This window comes from Urocitellus parryii, chromosome 3 (genome assembly GCF_045843805.1).
Source record: "Urocitellus parryii isolate mUroPar1 chromosome 3, mUroPar1.hap1, whole genome shotgun sequence".
In the NCBI taxonomy this organism is placed as follows: Eukaryota; Metazoa; Chordata; class Mammalia; order Rodentia; family Sciuridae; genus Urocitellus; species Urocitellus parryii.
The window spans coordinates 82,249,968-82,265,576 of record NC_135533.1 but is presented as its reverse complement, the minus strand read 5'-3'; positions in this window follow the sequence as shown (position 1 = coordinate 82,265,576).

Here is a 15,609-nt window from a genome sequence, read left to right as displayed (position 1 = left end):
ATGGGCCTAGTAGGACAGAGTAGAACCAATATTTGCTGAATAAATGAGTTGATTCCCGTCTCAACAGTTTTGTTCTTTTTTTTTTTTTATTTATTTTTTTTTTATTGTTGGTCATTCAAAACATTACATAGTTCTTAATACATCATATTTCACAGTTTGATTCAAGTGGGTTATGAACTCCCAATTTTACCCCGTATACAGATTGCTGTATCACATCAGTTACCCTTCCATTGATTGACATATTGCCTTTCTCTTGTCTGATGTATTCTGCTGTCTGTCCTATTCTCTACTATCCCCCCTCCCCTCCCGTCCCCTCCCCTCCCCTCCCTTCCCCTTTTCTCTCTCTACCCCTTGGAAGAAATGATTAACAGTTTTGTTCTTTTCAAAAACTCATTCTTCCTAGTTTTCACAAAGAAACAGTATGCCCTGAGGGTCTGGAGCCTTATCTCATTCCCCACTTTGTCTCTGGGTAATCCTGAGGATGTCAATCAATTTCTGAGAGTCTCTGTTCTATTACTTGAAAACCAGAGTTTGGAGGGTGGGGTTGCTGTTTAAGGCAGCGCTAGTCTTCCTCAATTCTATACTCCTGGGAAATGTCAGCCAAACCTCCTCCACCCAGAAAGAGGGCTGCTGGCTGTTCTATTCACACCTGGCACCTTAGAGATTGCTTTCCTTGGCTCTCTTTCACTTGTTTGAGGCTTGTCTTTTTCACAAAGATTTATTACCTGGCACAGAAGCAAGGTAATGAATCCTTGCTCTTTCAAAGAACCTTTCATTCACCCTTCAGGATAAATAGCTAGAACCATGATAGACAGTAAGCATGGGATATAGTCACTCCTTCCTTCACGGTTTGAGCTTTTGTTGCTGCATTGTGTCTCCTACTATTTGGCAGTCTCTCCGTGCCTCATGTCCTACAGGCTTTCGGCATCTGAATCTTCTGAATCCTCTTATACATACAGGACTGTGGTGGATTTCTGAGAAGGGATAGAGGGGTAGAGAAAGAGAACAGGCAGCCTCTGAAATTGGTGAATCCACCCTATGAGACTTCCACAAGTCACCATCTCTCCAGGCTGTGTCTGACTGTCACCTGCCCCTAGAGGAGGGGAGAGGAGGTCAGCTATAGACTGGGCATGGCACAGTCCATCCCACTGAGGCCAGCAGAGATTGGGCACAACCTGAACCCTGTAGAACAACAAGGATCAAGCTGCCAGAAGAAGAAGAAGATAGATCTGCCCAATTTGGGGTTTCAGAGTCACTTCCTCTAGTCGATTTTGTGTTAATCTCCTGGAAAATGATGCCATCATGAATGGCCAATTAGAACTGACTCCAATCAAAAAGATTTATGGAAAATTCCCTGCGTGACTGGCTATTGATGATTGATGGATGGATTTGGGGAGGCAGTCTCCCTCCACCAGCAACTAGCCAGAAAACTTACTTCTCACCAGTGTGTGAACAGTGGTCAGAGTATTTGTCATGGTGAAATGTGTCATGGAATGATTTTACAGCACCACAATGAATGGAGGCAGAGAACAACAAGGCTCATAAGATCTGCTGTCATCTTAGAGTTGACCTGAAAACCTCCAAAGTCATGCATTTGTCGTTCAGTTCACCTTAGCACATTTCAAGGCACAAATATTCACAATACATACTATTTAAAACATATGCTCCAAGAGCCACTGTTTTAACAATATCCTTTCTTCATTCTTTCAGTATTTATTGATCACTGTCATTAATAATTTCTGAGACCTATAATGAGGTCTAATGCATCCCAGACTCTGTAAGATCAGAGTGTAAGATCATCTTCAAAAATGTTGCTTTTCCCATAACAGGAAGTGTATTTACTTAGAATAAAAGAAGATTATATCCTCAGTTATACAAGTCATGCATTGCCACATGAGAGCAATATATTCTCCTGGGGTTAAGTCAGTATTGCAGTAAATATTTCTTCTATATCAAGGCTTGTTAGCCATTTGTCTTGCTATTTCCAAGTCAAAATGAATGTTCTGATGGAATTCTTTATCCTGGTGATGTTTTCCAATATGTATTTAGCAAACAGATTCTGTGCATGTCCAACACTGGCACTCACATTTTGAATTCTGCAAAGCATGGAGAATCAGTTCTCAGAATTTTTATAGCTGAAAAGAGCCTTGAGATCATGACCCCTCACTCTACAGATGATTAACAGACATGTAGAGAGAATTGTTCAAGGTTACCAGCCACAGCATGGTTAGATTAGAAATCTTTCACCTTTAGGCCCAGTTTTATGGTGTTTTACACTCCATTATCTTTGAATTTGACACAGGAAGAAATATTTATTTGACATCTGGATGGATATAAATATAACATTAAAAATACCACCTTCCACCTTAGAGCAGGGAATCCTTAGCTTAATGTGTTTCCTCTTTAATTTTCATTTAATAGGAAGTTTAATTTAAAATCACCTAGCAATGATTTATTTCTTTATGGACATTCTATACTTCTCTGGTTGATAAAAATTATTCCCAGTAGATAAAATAACCAAAAATTATAGACAAGAGGTTTAGGCTATTTATTTATGTCAAAGTTGTCAAGGATTTAAATTCCTAAAATTTAATTTTGAGTGGAAAATTCCCTGCATGACTGGCTATTGATGATTGATGGATGGATTTGGGGAGGCAGTCTGTAAATGAGAAAGACAAAGTTATTTTTACGTAGTTTGTTGTTTTTAAATATATAATCTCCAAATCCTTAAACAATCTGGAGCTACCTGCAAATCTTATAATTGGAAAGTAAAATAATACATTTGAGCATTAGAACATGAATATAGCCTCAAAGTCTATTGTGTACATAGGTCCAAGTTTGAAAGAAGCATAAACACAGGAAAAGTCTCCATCTAATCAAAATCTGGATTTTAGAAAATTTCTACACTTTAGTTTAATGTCAACATAAATGAATATTAGAAATGCAAAAGCTTTTGAAAGTCCTCCTCAAGGGGAATATCATCCTAGTTTGAGAACCAGGCCCAGAATTTAGAATAAACAAGTAGAACTGACAGTCTACAAATAACAGGGTTGAGTTCCAAAGCTTGAGACTTTACAAATCTAGGACTTCTATTTCTGGACAAGTTAGTGGAACCAGCTGCACTTTTTAATTCTAACGGCAGATAGAGGAAGGTAAATTTGTTGAGTGTATTTTTTTTTTTATGAAATTCAAACAGGTAAACTCTCCTTGATAGCTTGGCAGACAAGATCCTCCATTTGGACATAGCAAATTCCAATAACTCAAATCTGAAGTAAATCAGGATTGCTTTGTTGGACTCTGTGACATGCTTTTTAAAAAACTGCCCTTTCTCCAACTCCTGAACACAAAACTGTCCTTCTTCTCCTGCGTAAATCACTCTCTACTACAGCAGCCCTCAGAGCCCAGAGCTTCAGCCCTGCAAGCTTCTTTTTTACTTCCGCTTAAAACCAGAACTTGTAAACAGGTCTCTCTCTCTCTCTCCCTGCCTCCAAATCCTTTCCTCTTTTTTCACAACTGTCAGAAGCAACAGAGGCCATCCTGGTGGGAGGCAGCCACGGTAGGTATATCGATTAAAGATGCCAGCGTCCTAGTTCCAACTGTGACACCCTTTTCAATACATAAACTTCTCACCACACTGAAACGTTCATTATGCCATTCAGAAGTAGAGGTCTAGTGTGACAATTTGCTGTAAAGCGCCGCCGTGATTATAAAGAGAAAATCAGTCGCTTATTCTGCAGGGATTGTTCATAAGACTGACAGACATGCTCAGTGTGGAGCCGAGAGTTTGCACCTGGTCAGGAAACTGCAAGATGGGACAACGGTTCCTCTGTTGCTAATAATTATGCCTTGGGTTTAATCACCAACTTCATGCCTGACAAAATGGAAGCCAAAGACTGGGGAAATGATGAAGCAATAGGTATTTAAATCATGGAACATTTTTCGTTCAATTAGTATGGTGATGAGGCGCTCCATTTGTTAGGGATTCTAGCTGATGCCGACAGTATTTTAAATTAAGGTTAGTTGAAATGACGGCAGCAGAGTTTGAGAAGTGACATACTACAATGAATGTGTCAGTTCTCTATAAGCTGGAGATAGACTTTTGATGGCCTGAATCATAGCTCAGAATGCTGAGATTGAAAAAGAGAAAGTAATTTGCTGCCTAACCCATGTTCATAATAGTTTCTCTTCCTTTTAGCAAAAGCAAAGAGTGGGGTTAGGAAAAGACAGACAGCTTGGAGGAAGGAAATGGATGACTCCAGTCTGTAAATTCCATTTGCATATCATTAATCAATTTAGGCAGCTGGACAGTCTGGGCCTATTACTTAGAATACTGTGTTAATCCAGTCCACTTTGTACTCGTCTAATTGCTCCACTGAACAGAGCCTGCATCAGGAAGTGATAGCATCACTGCCTGGGCTTTGAGGCTGGCAACTCTAGACGATTTCTTTTTTTTTCAACACATTTTGCGATGACACTCCATCACATCTCTCCCTGGGAGGCTGCTTCTTGATATTGTACTTTTAGTCAAAAACGGCTCATGAAATAATCTTCCACATGTCCCCTCTCTCCTTTCCACCACTTGCAAAACCCCACTAATTCTAAGAATCATTAATCATTGTTAATTGCATAAGCTACACGGGAACTCTCTGCAAGGAGGTCTCCTGCTTTGATGCCTACCCTATCGTGAATGTTAATGTTAGGATAGGTTTTTCCCAATAACTCAGAAAAAAAAATGGAGAGACAGGTTTTATTGAGACACCATGTTTATTGCCACAAAGTGGCAACTAAAAATAAGTTTAATGAATTGAACGGTTGGGAGCTCAGCTCTTTAGTTTATCATCTCAAAGTGGAAGAGAAATAGGAAGAAGACAAGAATAACTCTTGTTGGATAGAAATTAAAGGGCCAAATGCAGTCACCTCTTAATTAGCCATAAGTGTGATACATGGTTTGGAATTTTCTTGGGCAAATTTTTAATTTTAAGCTGTGTTTTCCCTAACTAGTGGTCCAAAAGGCACCCCTTCCTATTATATACCTCTTGGAGTGTGTTCTGAAAATACTGAAGACTGATTTCGGTATGATCCCAAGTACTTGGTGATTATGTGTGTGTATATATATATTCTGTTCTCATACCTGTTTTATTGCCGGGCAGTGCAAAGAACTGGCCTTCAGAAGTCCAAGATTTGGTCATAATAGTTAAAATTGGATTCTACTCAAAATCACATAATCCTGAATGTTGAGAATTTAGCATTTACGAGTCCTTTTTCATAAATCTACCTGATAGTAAGCTAGAACTAACTACACATGAATCAAAACAAAAGTACTCAAGAATGGAGATTCTGTGTGGTAAAAAGGCAAGTGAACAATAGATCCATTAAGTGTAGAGCCCAAACCTCACATCCTGTCTCCATGGTGTTATTCCCAAATCCATTATAGCATAGAATACAACTGTTAAAAATCTAGACCTGTGATCTCACGCACACCTCTCTGGGCTTGTTTTCTCATTTGTGAAATTGAAAAGATGAATCTCTAAAGCTCCTGCTAGTTCTAGCATGGCATGATTTTACCTTTTTTAAAGTTAATGTGCATTGAGCTAATGATGGGCCAGATGTTATGCTACTTGCCTCATGGGCATTGTCTCATTTACTCCTCCCAACAGCCCTCAGAGTCAGCTACAATTATTCACCTCATTTATAGATGAGGACACAGAGGTCTGGAAAGATAAAGTTGACGCCTAATCTAAAAGCTCCGAATTTCATGCCCTGCCATGCTGGCCGAGTGCCTCACAGTCGTGACTAAAAGGTGTTGCTTTTTCCCCTTGCAACTCTCTTTCTTTCCATTTTTTTTCTTTACCAATAATATTATTGATTTTTACGAAAATACTATTTGCTCATTTATTTTAAAATCAATCCATATATAGAAACATGAACTAAAATAAATAAATAAATAAATAATCCACATCTTCCCCACCCAGGAAAAAAAAAATTGCTAATACAGGATGAACAGGATTATACACATCTCACTATACAAATATACAAAGAGCTGGAGAGACACAAGGACAGAAGACAGAAAAATAGTGCAATTATTTCTAGAAATGAAGTGTATGAAATTACATTTTACTTGGTTCTAATAATGAAAGAAAGGTAACTGAAGAAATCACTGGTCTGTAAGTAAGTGTGCTACAGAGAAGCTCCCTAGGGTTAAGAAAATAACATTATGAAAAACAGAGAGATTGAAGTTTCATCTGTTTACTTACTTCATATTTCAATTTAAAACAGTATTAATTAATTTTCTGCTATGAAAGGTGAAGAAAGTAATACTTGTTTCCATCTTCTGATTTTTAATTCTTATGTTACTTTTTATTTCTCTTATTCCATCATATTTTTAGTATTAATAATCTATACTATTCTATTCATAATTCTCAGGATTTGGAATTATTCTATGACTCCAGCATTTGTAGTTTGGGTTCTGAGTTTAAATGGATTTATTGCTTACTTGTCTTTTTGACTGCCTACCTTCTCCATTCCTGAGTACTTTTGTTTTGATTCATGTCTTAGTAAGATTTCACCATCAAGTAGATTTTTCAATAACAACTTAGTAGTGCTGAATTCTCTAAGTTCTTATGTGCTTGGGACTATCTCTCTGATGCCTGTAAACATGGACAAACACTTTGCTGTATTTATTATTTTGGGGTCACAAATTTTTCTTATCCCCAGCATTTTATAAACATTACGACTTTGGGAAAATCTGAGGCCAGCACTATTCTCTCTCCTTGGTTGTAACATTTTCTGAAGAAAATGCTTGGTGCCTAAAGAATTATTCCTCTATCTCCTAACCCCTAAATTAATACAATAAACTTCCATGTTGGGTAATCTCCATCAGTCTGTCCTGGGAGAAAAAAGGGAGGAGGGATTATTTTATTCTGCACATCCAGTTCCTTGAGGCAGGGTAAAAGCATGATTCTGTGACACGTTTTAGAGGATACTAGATAGGTTTTTTTCCAAATGAAATTCTCCTCCCACAATTTTTCTAACTAGAAAACCATTTTAAATTGAAAAATGCCATTGTTCACTTTGTTTCCCTAGTGCTCAGCATTGTCTGGCACACATCGCACATTCCATAAAAATCTAGTGAACTAGAACACTGGATAAATGATGTGGGAAGAAGCCAGGATTGAGAAGCAGGTACTAGGGGAGGTAAAAATTATGTTATGGTTTGGATGTGAGGTATCCTCTAAAAATTCATTTGTGAGGCAACGTGAGAGGGTTCAGAGGGGGAAGTGATGGGGTTGTGAGAGCCTTAATCTAATCTGTGAATTAATCACCTGATGGGATTAATTGAATGGTGATTGAAGGCAGGTAAGGTGTGGCTGGAGGAGACTGGGCATTGGGACCTTGGCTTTGGGGGACCTATTTGCGTATGGCAAGTGGAGTCTCTCTCTCTGCTCTCTGATCATCATGTGAGCTCTTCCCTCTGTCACACTCTTCTGCCATGATGTCCTGCCTCACCTCAAGCCCTGGGGAATGGAGCCAGCCTTCTGTGAACTAAGACCTCTAAAACCATGAGCCCTCAAATAAACCTTTCCTCCTCTACAGTTGTTCTGGTCGGATCTTTCAGTCACGGCAATGAAAAAGCTGACTAAAACAAAGTTTCTATATAAATTTCATTCTCTTGCCCTGCTTTGTCCAAAACACTAATCCTTTCCACAGTATATTCAATTTCCATCTACTCAGGAGGATCTAGGTAGGGTGACACTGTTGATGAGGAGGCAAACCTTCCCCTCAGTGTGGAGGTCATGGTAAAGAGGTTGAAATGCTCTGCTTGGGATGAGAAGCACTTTAAGTAGTCCTGGTCACTGGTCTCCCCACTGGATTCAGGTTTGAATACATCCCCGATTCAACCCATGTTACTCAAAAGTAATTTTTCTTAAAAAAAAAAAAAAAAGGAAAGCAAGTATTATGGAGACAGTCTGCAGTGTTAGATTCCTTAGTATTTTCCTACTGCTTTCCTCCTCAGCAACATGCCAAGATGTCCAAGTTCTTTGGGGGTAAGATATTCTCAATTCTTTAGTCTTGGACACAGAAGTGCCAACTCATCTTCTTCCTTTGAGTTTGTCTTTGAGTATAAAGTTCCTGGCACAGAACCTGGTGAGTACAAAATAAATGTCAGTTCCTAACTTGTCCTGCTCTCTGCATGTTTTTCAATCACTGATGAAACTGTGTGAAATTAACTCCTGGAATTAATTCCTCCTACTAGATTCTGTGAGTCCCTCTGGACAAGATCCATGTCTCACTTATCTGTGTATCTTTAGCTCAGTTCCAGGCACGTTGTAGTTCTCAAGAAATACCCATTAGACTGAATTAAACTCTTGGGGCCAATGAAACAGAAAAATACATAGCTGCTATTTATATCTTCTGCTTTTGTGCCCATCTTCTCTCCAATCCTAGATAATCTAACCTGAAACAGGGGTGAAGAGAGTAGCAATTGGTGCAACTGTATATATCAGACATAACTTCTTATACTACACAGAAAAGTCCCGAACGCTCCTGGGGTGGGAGACTCCTGGTTTGGCTCTGTCTCACTGAATGACCTGGGATAACTTCTTTTCTCTCTGGGTCTGATTCTTCACAGGTCTCGCCTGCTCCTGCTCCTGCCCCTGCCCCTGAGGAATGCCACAGGAGATGATTTCACTACAGGTGTGCTGAGGTTTCCAGCACAGCTCTGTAATGCTCAGGGCTCCTGTCCCACATCCTCATCCATTCCCTTATTCTCCTCAGGTTATTGACCCTCCCCTTCCCGCAATGATCTTAGTAGCTTACCTAGACTTTTCCTTGTAGTGAGGGTAGAGATACCTCTTACAAATACCATGAGCTGTGCCTAGGCTGACTAGGGTAGATTGTCTCCAAAGACAGCAGGCCACCAACAGCTTCTCTCATTCTTCTACATACACATTGCTCCTCCCATCAAAAAGAGAGAGAAAGAGAGAGAGAGAGAGAGAGACTGTTTCCTTCCCCTTGAATCCAGGTTGGCTCGTGACTTGCCTTGACCAGCAGAAAATGGCAGAAGGGATGCCCTAAAATTTCTGGGTCTTGCAGTTTTCATTTCTGCCTTTGGATCCACCATATCATGTAAAAAAAAAAATTCAGGCCAGATAACTGAATGGTAAGAAATCCCATGGGGATAAAGAGACACACTGAGAGAAAGAGATTCGGATAGACCCTAGTCATTCTAGCCTTCCCAGCTGAGCTACCAGACATGGGAATAAAGCTACCTTAAATCTGCCAACACAGCAGAACCCCCAGCATTTGTGACCCCCTGGTAATATCACATGGAACAGAGTGGCCCCACTAGTCCAACCAAACCACAGAATCATAAGAAATAAAAAGTACTGTTTTAAGCTCCTTAGTTTTAGGGTAATCTGTTAGGCAAAAGTAACTAGAACTTTGACACTCCTCATCCCACATTTACTTACTAAACTTGGACTTATCACTCAAGGTTTGGCTCAAGGATCAACTCCTCTGTGAACTCTCTTGCCCTTATCCTGTCCATGAGATATCTTTCTCATCTCCAAGATTCCATAGTAGTCCATATTATAAACCATGTACTTACTTATCCTAAAGCCTCTGGGCATCTAGAGGGCAGGGACTTGGTTTAATTCATTTTTTTTCCTGTGCCTAACACAGTGTCTGGCCCATCAAGATATTCAGTCACTGTTGGGTAAATGGATAATAAATGTAAGAGTGAATGTAATTAAAGATAATATCTACAGATCTTCCTTCCTTTCTTTCTTTTTTGGTTCTAGGAATTGAACCTAGGAGCACATGACCACAGAGCCACATCCCCAGCTCTATTTTTGTATTGTATTTAAAGACATGGTTTTACTGAGTTGCTTAGCCCCTTGCTTTTGCTGAGGCTGGCTTTGAACTCATGATCCTCCTATCTCAGCCTCCTGAGCCCCTGGGGTTACAGACATCACCTTTCTAGTTCCAAAATGGAATCATGTCATGTGGAAATGCACAGGAAAGTCAGCATGAATAGCTTCTCATACCACACTAAAGTGGAAAATCGACAGACAGTACACTCCACAGAAATACAGTCATTCAGAGATTAAATCCCTCACTTGAGGTTTGAATCAAGACAAATCGATTAACATGCATGTGTTACACAAAGACGATGAAGAAGTCTCAGCTTAGCTGGGATTTCTCCTTACCTTGCTTACATAGCCTGAGGTAAACCCAAACACTAAGCATCCATCATTTACTAAAGGCACTACCGTAGACAAAATTACTTCATTTTACAGATGAGGAAAGTTTGGCCAGAAAGACCAGTTACCTCCCTCAAGTCCTAGAGGACAGGAGCAAGAGGCAGGACTCAAATGCAGTCCTGTCTGACACTCAATCAGGGCACAACTTTACTTGCCCCAGACAAAAGCATAAAAGGTTGGAAGAACCCAGAACAGCTCCCCAGTCATGGAGTCAGGCAGGTGATGGTGAGGTCCATGTCTTTTAGCAAAACACTTTATCAAGTAAGAGCAAAGGACTATACACGCCCTCAGCCATGGCCTAGCACCCCATCTTCCTCCCAGAGCACCACAGTACCTTCTTCATGTCTGCGTACTCATGGCCACTCATTCATTTCCATCAATCTCCGGTGCTACCTCCAGAGTTGTCTTCCCAAACACAAATCTGATCTGGTTATTCCACTGCACTAAACCCCACAGCATAACGTCCTTCCCCACCTCCCCAACACTCTCCTCCCATGGTCTGGGTGACCAGGTGACCCCTGTCCCCCATAGGTGTAGGTAATTTTTAGGCCTCCAAGGCTTTGACCTGCTGCTGCATTTCTCAGGCTGCTCTTCTCCCTCCAAGAAACATTTAAACATCTTCGCAGGTTCAGTTCGGACCTCACCTCCTCTGCACAGCCTTCTTACTTTCCCAAGTGAGATCACATGATCTGGTGTACTCCTAACACCCCGTACCCCGCTCAGTTCTCAGCTACACATTTTTATGAATCTCTTTTCAAATTTCAAAAAGGTCATTTTGGTATCTCTCTCAATCCAACCTTCACCAGAGCACCCAGCACACTTTCTGACACACCCTAAGCCCTCACCCATGCTGAGAACAGACGTACACTGTTTGCCTCGTCTACCTCTCCGGCCTGTGGGAGGAATACAGTCTACAAATCTTAATGCACATCTTCTCCTTACAGTAGAATTCAAGTTAATAAAGTTTTTTTTAATCATTAAAGTTTTAACAATCTTTTTCAAACAACTTTTATTTCTTCCAAAAGAGATGTTTCAAATATCAAGGCCATTCCCTAGAGCAAATGTCTAATATATCATTTGTGGAGCTGGAAAAAAAAATGGATCTTTTCCCTTTGATTTCTGGCCTAATTCCACCATGTGGTCTAGACTTCCTGTTTCTCCATTTGTTCTCACGACAGCTCCAGGGCAAAGCAGCCTTGTGCCTTCAGGTTGGCACAAGTTTCCATCTTTGTCTGCAAGGCAGCACCTGCTGGACATGGCTCACAGCAGTGTTTCTAAGAAACTCGAGGGCTTTCAAGGCCTTCCATAATTCGGTTAATTATGTCATACAATTCAAAGATTGGGACCCACTCCGAATTCAATAATGAGGTGCATGACACAGCAGGCCATTGTGCTGCCCATTTCAAAAGGGATTTCATGCCTTTATGTTTAACAGATTACTGTTTTGTTACATCACCAGCCTCAGGTAGGTATGATCAGTGACAAATAAATGATTAATGACATGAAACCAGAAACTGCTGTTGCAAACTGGGTAGCTTCACTGGCAGGTGCAGCAGAACAAGAGAGGATACCTCCTAATAGGGCAAATTAACCTGCAAATATGAAGTCACACGGCAGTGCAAGGAGTGGCTGAGGTCAATTCTGGCTCCTGAGTTCAGCCTCCTGGCCCTCTCTGTCCTACAGCAGAGGTTTGACACAGGGTACAGGTGTACATGCTCATCAGTGTAAGAGAAGAACCTCCTTCAAATGGGGCTCTTTGCTTTGTGGTATCTGCTCACTCATGCTAGGCTCCACAGTAAGGACTGTAAATAAGTCAGAACAAGGATTCAAAGAATTAGATAATGAATAGACAAATTATCAGGGAGATAGTTTCTACTAGACATCCCAGGTTTTCTTTTCTTATAAAGAGAGATAAAATAATACCTTTACATAAATTATTATTATAATCTACCCTTACCCAAAGCAATAGGCTCATTTTCTCACGTACCTGTAGTTAACAATTCACAATCTTTTCATTTGTTACTAATATCATAATTTACATTGCTTATGTTAATATTTGACAGCATAAACCAGAGTTTACTCTGGATTAGCTCCACATTTTATAAATATAAAGGCCAGTAAGACAACTAAGTCATTCACCATTTTATGTAAAGGAAATGTCTTTTTAGCTCAACATGTAAATTGGTTTATTTAGGGTATTGCCACATGAGCTTTAAGCTGATGACTTGAAACCACCCAAGAGGTGAGACAACACTAGGTAGAAGAGCCCATGCTTCAGAAAAAGTCTTGTATGTCATCCTCAATATGGTACCTTAGAGGAGGTAATTAAAAGTTCTGTGACTCCTGTATGTAAAAAAAAAAAAAAGTGTCAATAATAACTTTCTCCTTGGGTCATTGTGGGTGTTCAGTGAGAAACTTTGCAAAGCACATAGCCTAGGGTCTGGCACATGGAAGCACTTATAAATGTAATATCTGATTTTTATCAGAAGATAGAGGGACTATAGAGAGAGAGGAAAAGATGTCAAAAAATCAGATAAACAGAAGCAAAAAAGTCCAAATATATCATCTATCAACAATGAGTTCCAATTCCAACTAAAATGGAATAGTATTGACCAGAATTACCTTCTCACTGGAACAACTAAAATTGTTGACAAAAATATGATTTTTAAGGTACATGGTATTGGTAATGAAAAACAGTAATCCCCAAGAGATGAGAAATGAATGAGGCAAACCCTGTGAATACTCAGCTGACTGCCTTCAGAGTTTCCAGGCAGCACAGAGAGAAGAGTGCAGGCAGAGCCTGGTGGATTCCCTGGATTTCGGAGGAGTTGGGAGTAGAAAATAAAGGGAGCTGCAGTATGTAGGTCAGAGGACCAGAGAGGAAAGAGTTGCACCAAGTGAGAATCTTAGTTTAGTTTTAGGGATCTACAGAAGGCCCTTCCTGAATATTCAGGAGAAAACTGATCAATATATTTCTAAGAGGAAATATCCAAACTGAGGGAAATAAAACCACCCTAAAGTATTGGAACAAATAGTCCCCACCCCAACGCTGGGCCAACAAAGTACCCATCTCCACCAATCAGAGTAGAAAAACCCATAACTCACTGAACACGGTAAACAGAAGTATCATGCCTCAGTCCTGGGAAAATCAATTCTGGACAAAATGTGCTCTCACCTAAAAAAAAAAAAAAAAAGTAAGATGAAAAAAATTAAAAATCAAACTCTTTCCAAGTCACTGAACTGCATGCCAGAATAAAGTTCAAGACCATTTATAGGAATGCAAAAATATACAGCATCCAATAGGTGAAATTCACAAAATCTAGCATTCAGTACAAAATAATAAAATATGCAAAGAAGCAGAAAATTTTGATGTATAAGAAGAAAATTCTATTCAGATATATCTTAAGTTGACAACAATGTTAAAATTAGCAGACAAATGGTAGCAACACATGAAAAGCAAACCCAGCTATTATAACTCTATTCAATATAATTTAAATGTTAAGTAGAGACTTGCAAAATATAAGACAAACCTAAATAGAACTTTTAGTGGTAAAAACTACAGCACCTTAAATTAAAAATATATTGGATTTAGATTAATAGCAAATTTAAGCATTTATAAAAGTAGTGAATAGGAGCAATACAAATAAAACACAGATCGAAAAATGTGATCTGAGGAACAATTTTAAGAAGTACTAATAAAAGTACCATTGGAGTCTCCAATGAAAAAGAATAAGGAGGGGGGAGTAAAAGAAAAATATTTAAAGAAACAATAGTTTGTGGCCAATTTGGAAAGCAGTATGGAGATTTCTGGGAAAGCTGGGAATGGAACCACCATTTGACCCAGCTATTCCCCTTCTCGGACTATTCCCTAAAGACCTTAAAAGAAGGTACTATAGGGATATTGCTACATCGATGTTCATAGCAGCACAATTCACAATTCACAATTCACAACCTAGATGCCCTTCAATAGATGAAAGGATAAAAAAATGTGGCATTTATACACAATGGAGAATTACGCAGCACTAAAAAATGACAAAATCATGGAATTTGCAGGGAAATGGGTGGCATTAGAGCAGATTATGCTAAGTGAAGCTAGCTAATCCCTAAAAAACAAATGCCAAATGTCTTCTTTGATATAAGGAGAGCAACTAAGAACAGAGCAGGGAGGAAGAGCATGAGAAGAAGATTAACATTAAACAGGGACAAGAGGTGGGAGGGAAAGGGAAAGAGAAGGGAAATTGCATGGAAATGGAAAGAGACCCTCACTGTTATACAAAATTACATATAAGAGGAAGTGAGTGGAAAGGGGAAAAAAACAAGAATTACAGTAGATGGGGTAGAGAGAGAAGATGGGAGGGGAGGGGGGATAGTAGAGGATAGAAAAGACAGCAGAATATAACAGACAATAGTATGGCAATATGTAAAAACGTGGATATGTAACCAATGTGATTCTGCAATCTGTATATGGGGTAAAAATGGGAGTTCATAACCCACTTGAATCAAATGTATGATATATCATATGTCAAGAGCTTTGTAATGTTTTGAACAACTAATAATAATAAAAAAGAAACAATAGTTGAATTTTTTTTCAAAATTTGATAAAAAAAATAAAACCCAAGATCAATGATCCCCAAGCATAAAACACACAAACAAAAATCCATGAAGGTACATAGTAATTAAATTGCTCAAAATCATAAATAAATGAAAGTTCTAGAAATAGCCAGAGAGGGAAATTTTACATAATAAATAGAATAACAAAAGTAAGGATGACTGCAGACTTCCTTCCACAACAACATAAATAAGAAGGTGATCCCAGGGATATTTTAAAAATACTGAAAGGAAAAAGTAGAGAAATAGGTACTTGCAAGAATATCTTTTTTAAATGAAGATGAAACAAAGACTTGTTCAAACATGCAAAGTTTGAAACAACCTCCAGGAGCCCTTCCCTACAAAAGAAAAGTTTAAGAAAGTCCTTTGCAGAGAGGGAAAATGATATAAGATGGAATATGAATCTATAGAAAAGGATAAAAGAACTAAAAAATGATTAACCCATGAATAAATATGTACTTTATCCTTATAATTTAAGTTCCTTAAAAGGTAATTCATGAATTAGTTAATTAATTAATTAATTCATGAATTACTTAAGTAAAAATAATTACAATGTATTTTGGAGTTTATGTCATGTGCAAAAGAAAGTGTATGATATAAAACCCCAGATCAATGAGCCCCAAGCATAAAACACAAGACTAGAAAGGCAAAGAGAGAAGTACTGAAGTATGCTACTATAATGTTCCTACACTCTAAAGTAATATCATAATTTGAAAACTGACCGTGATAAAGTAATAAT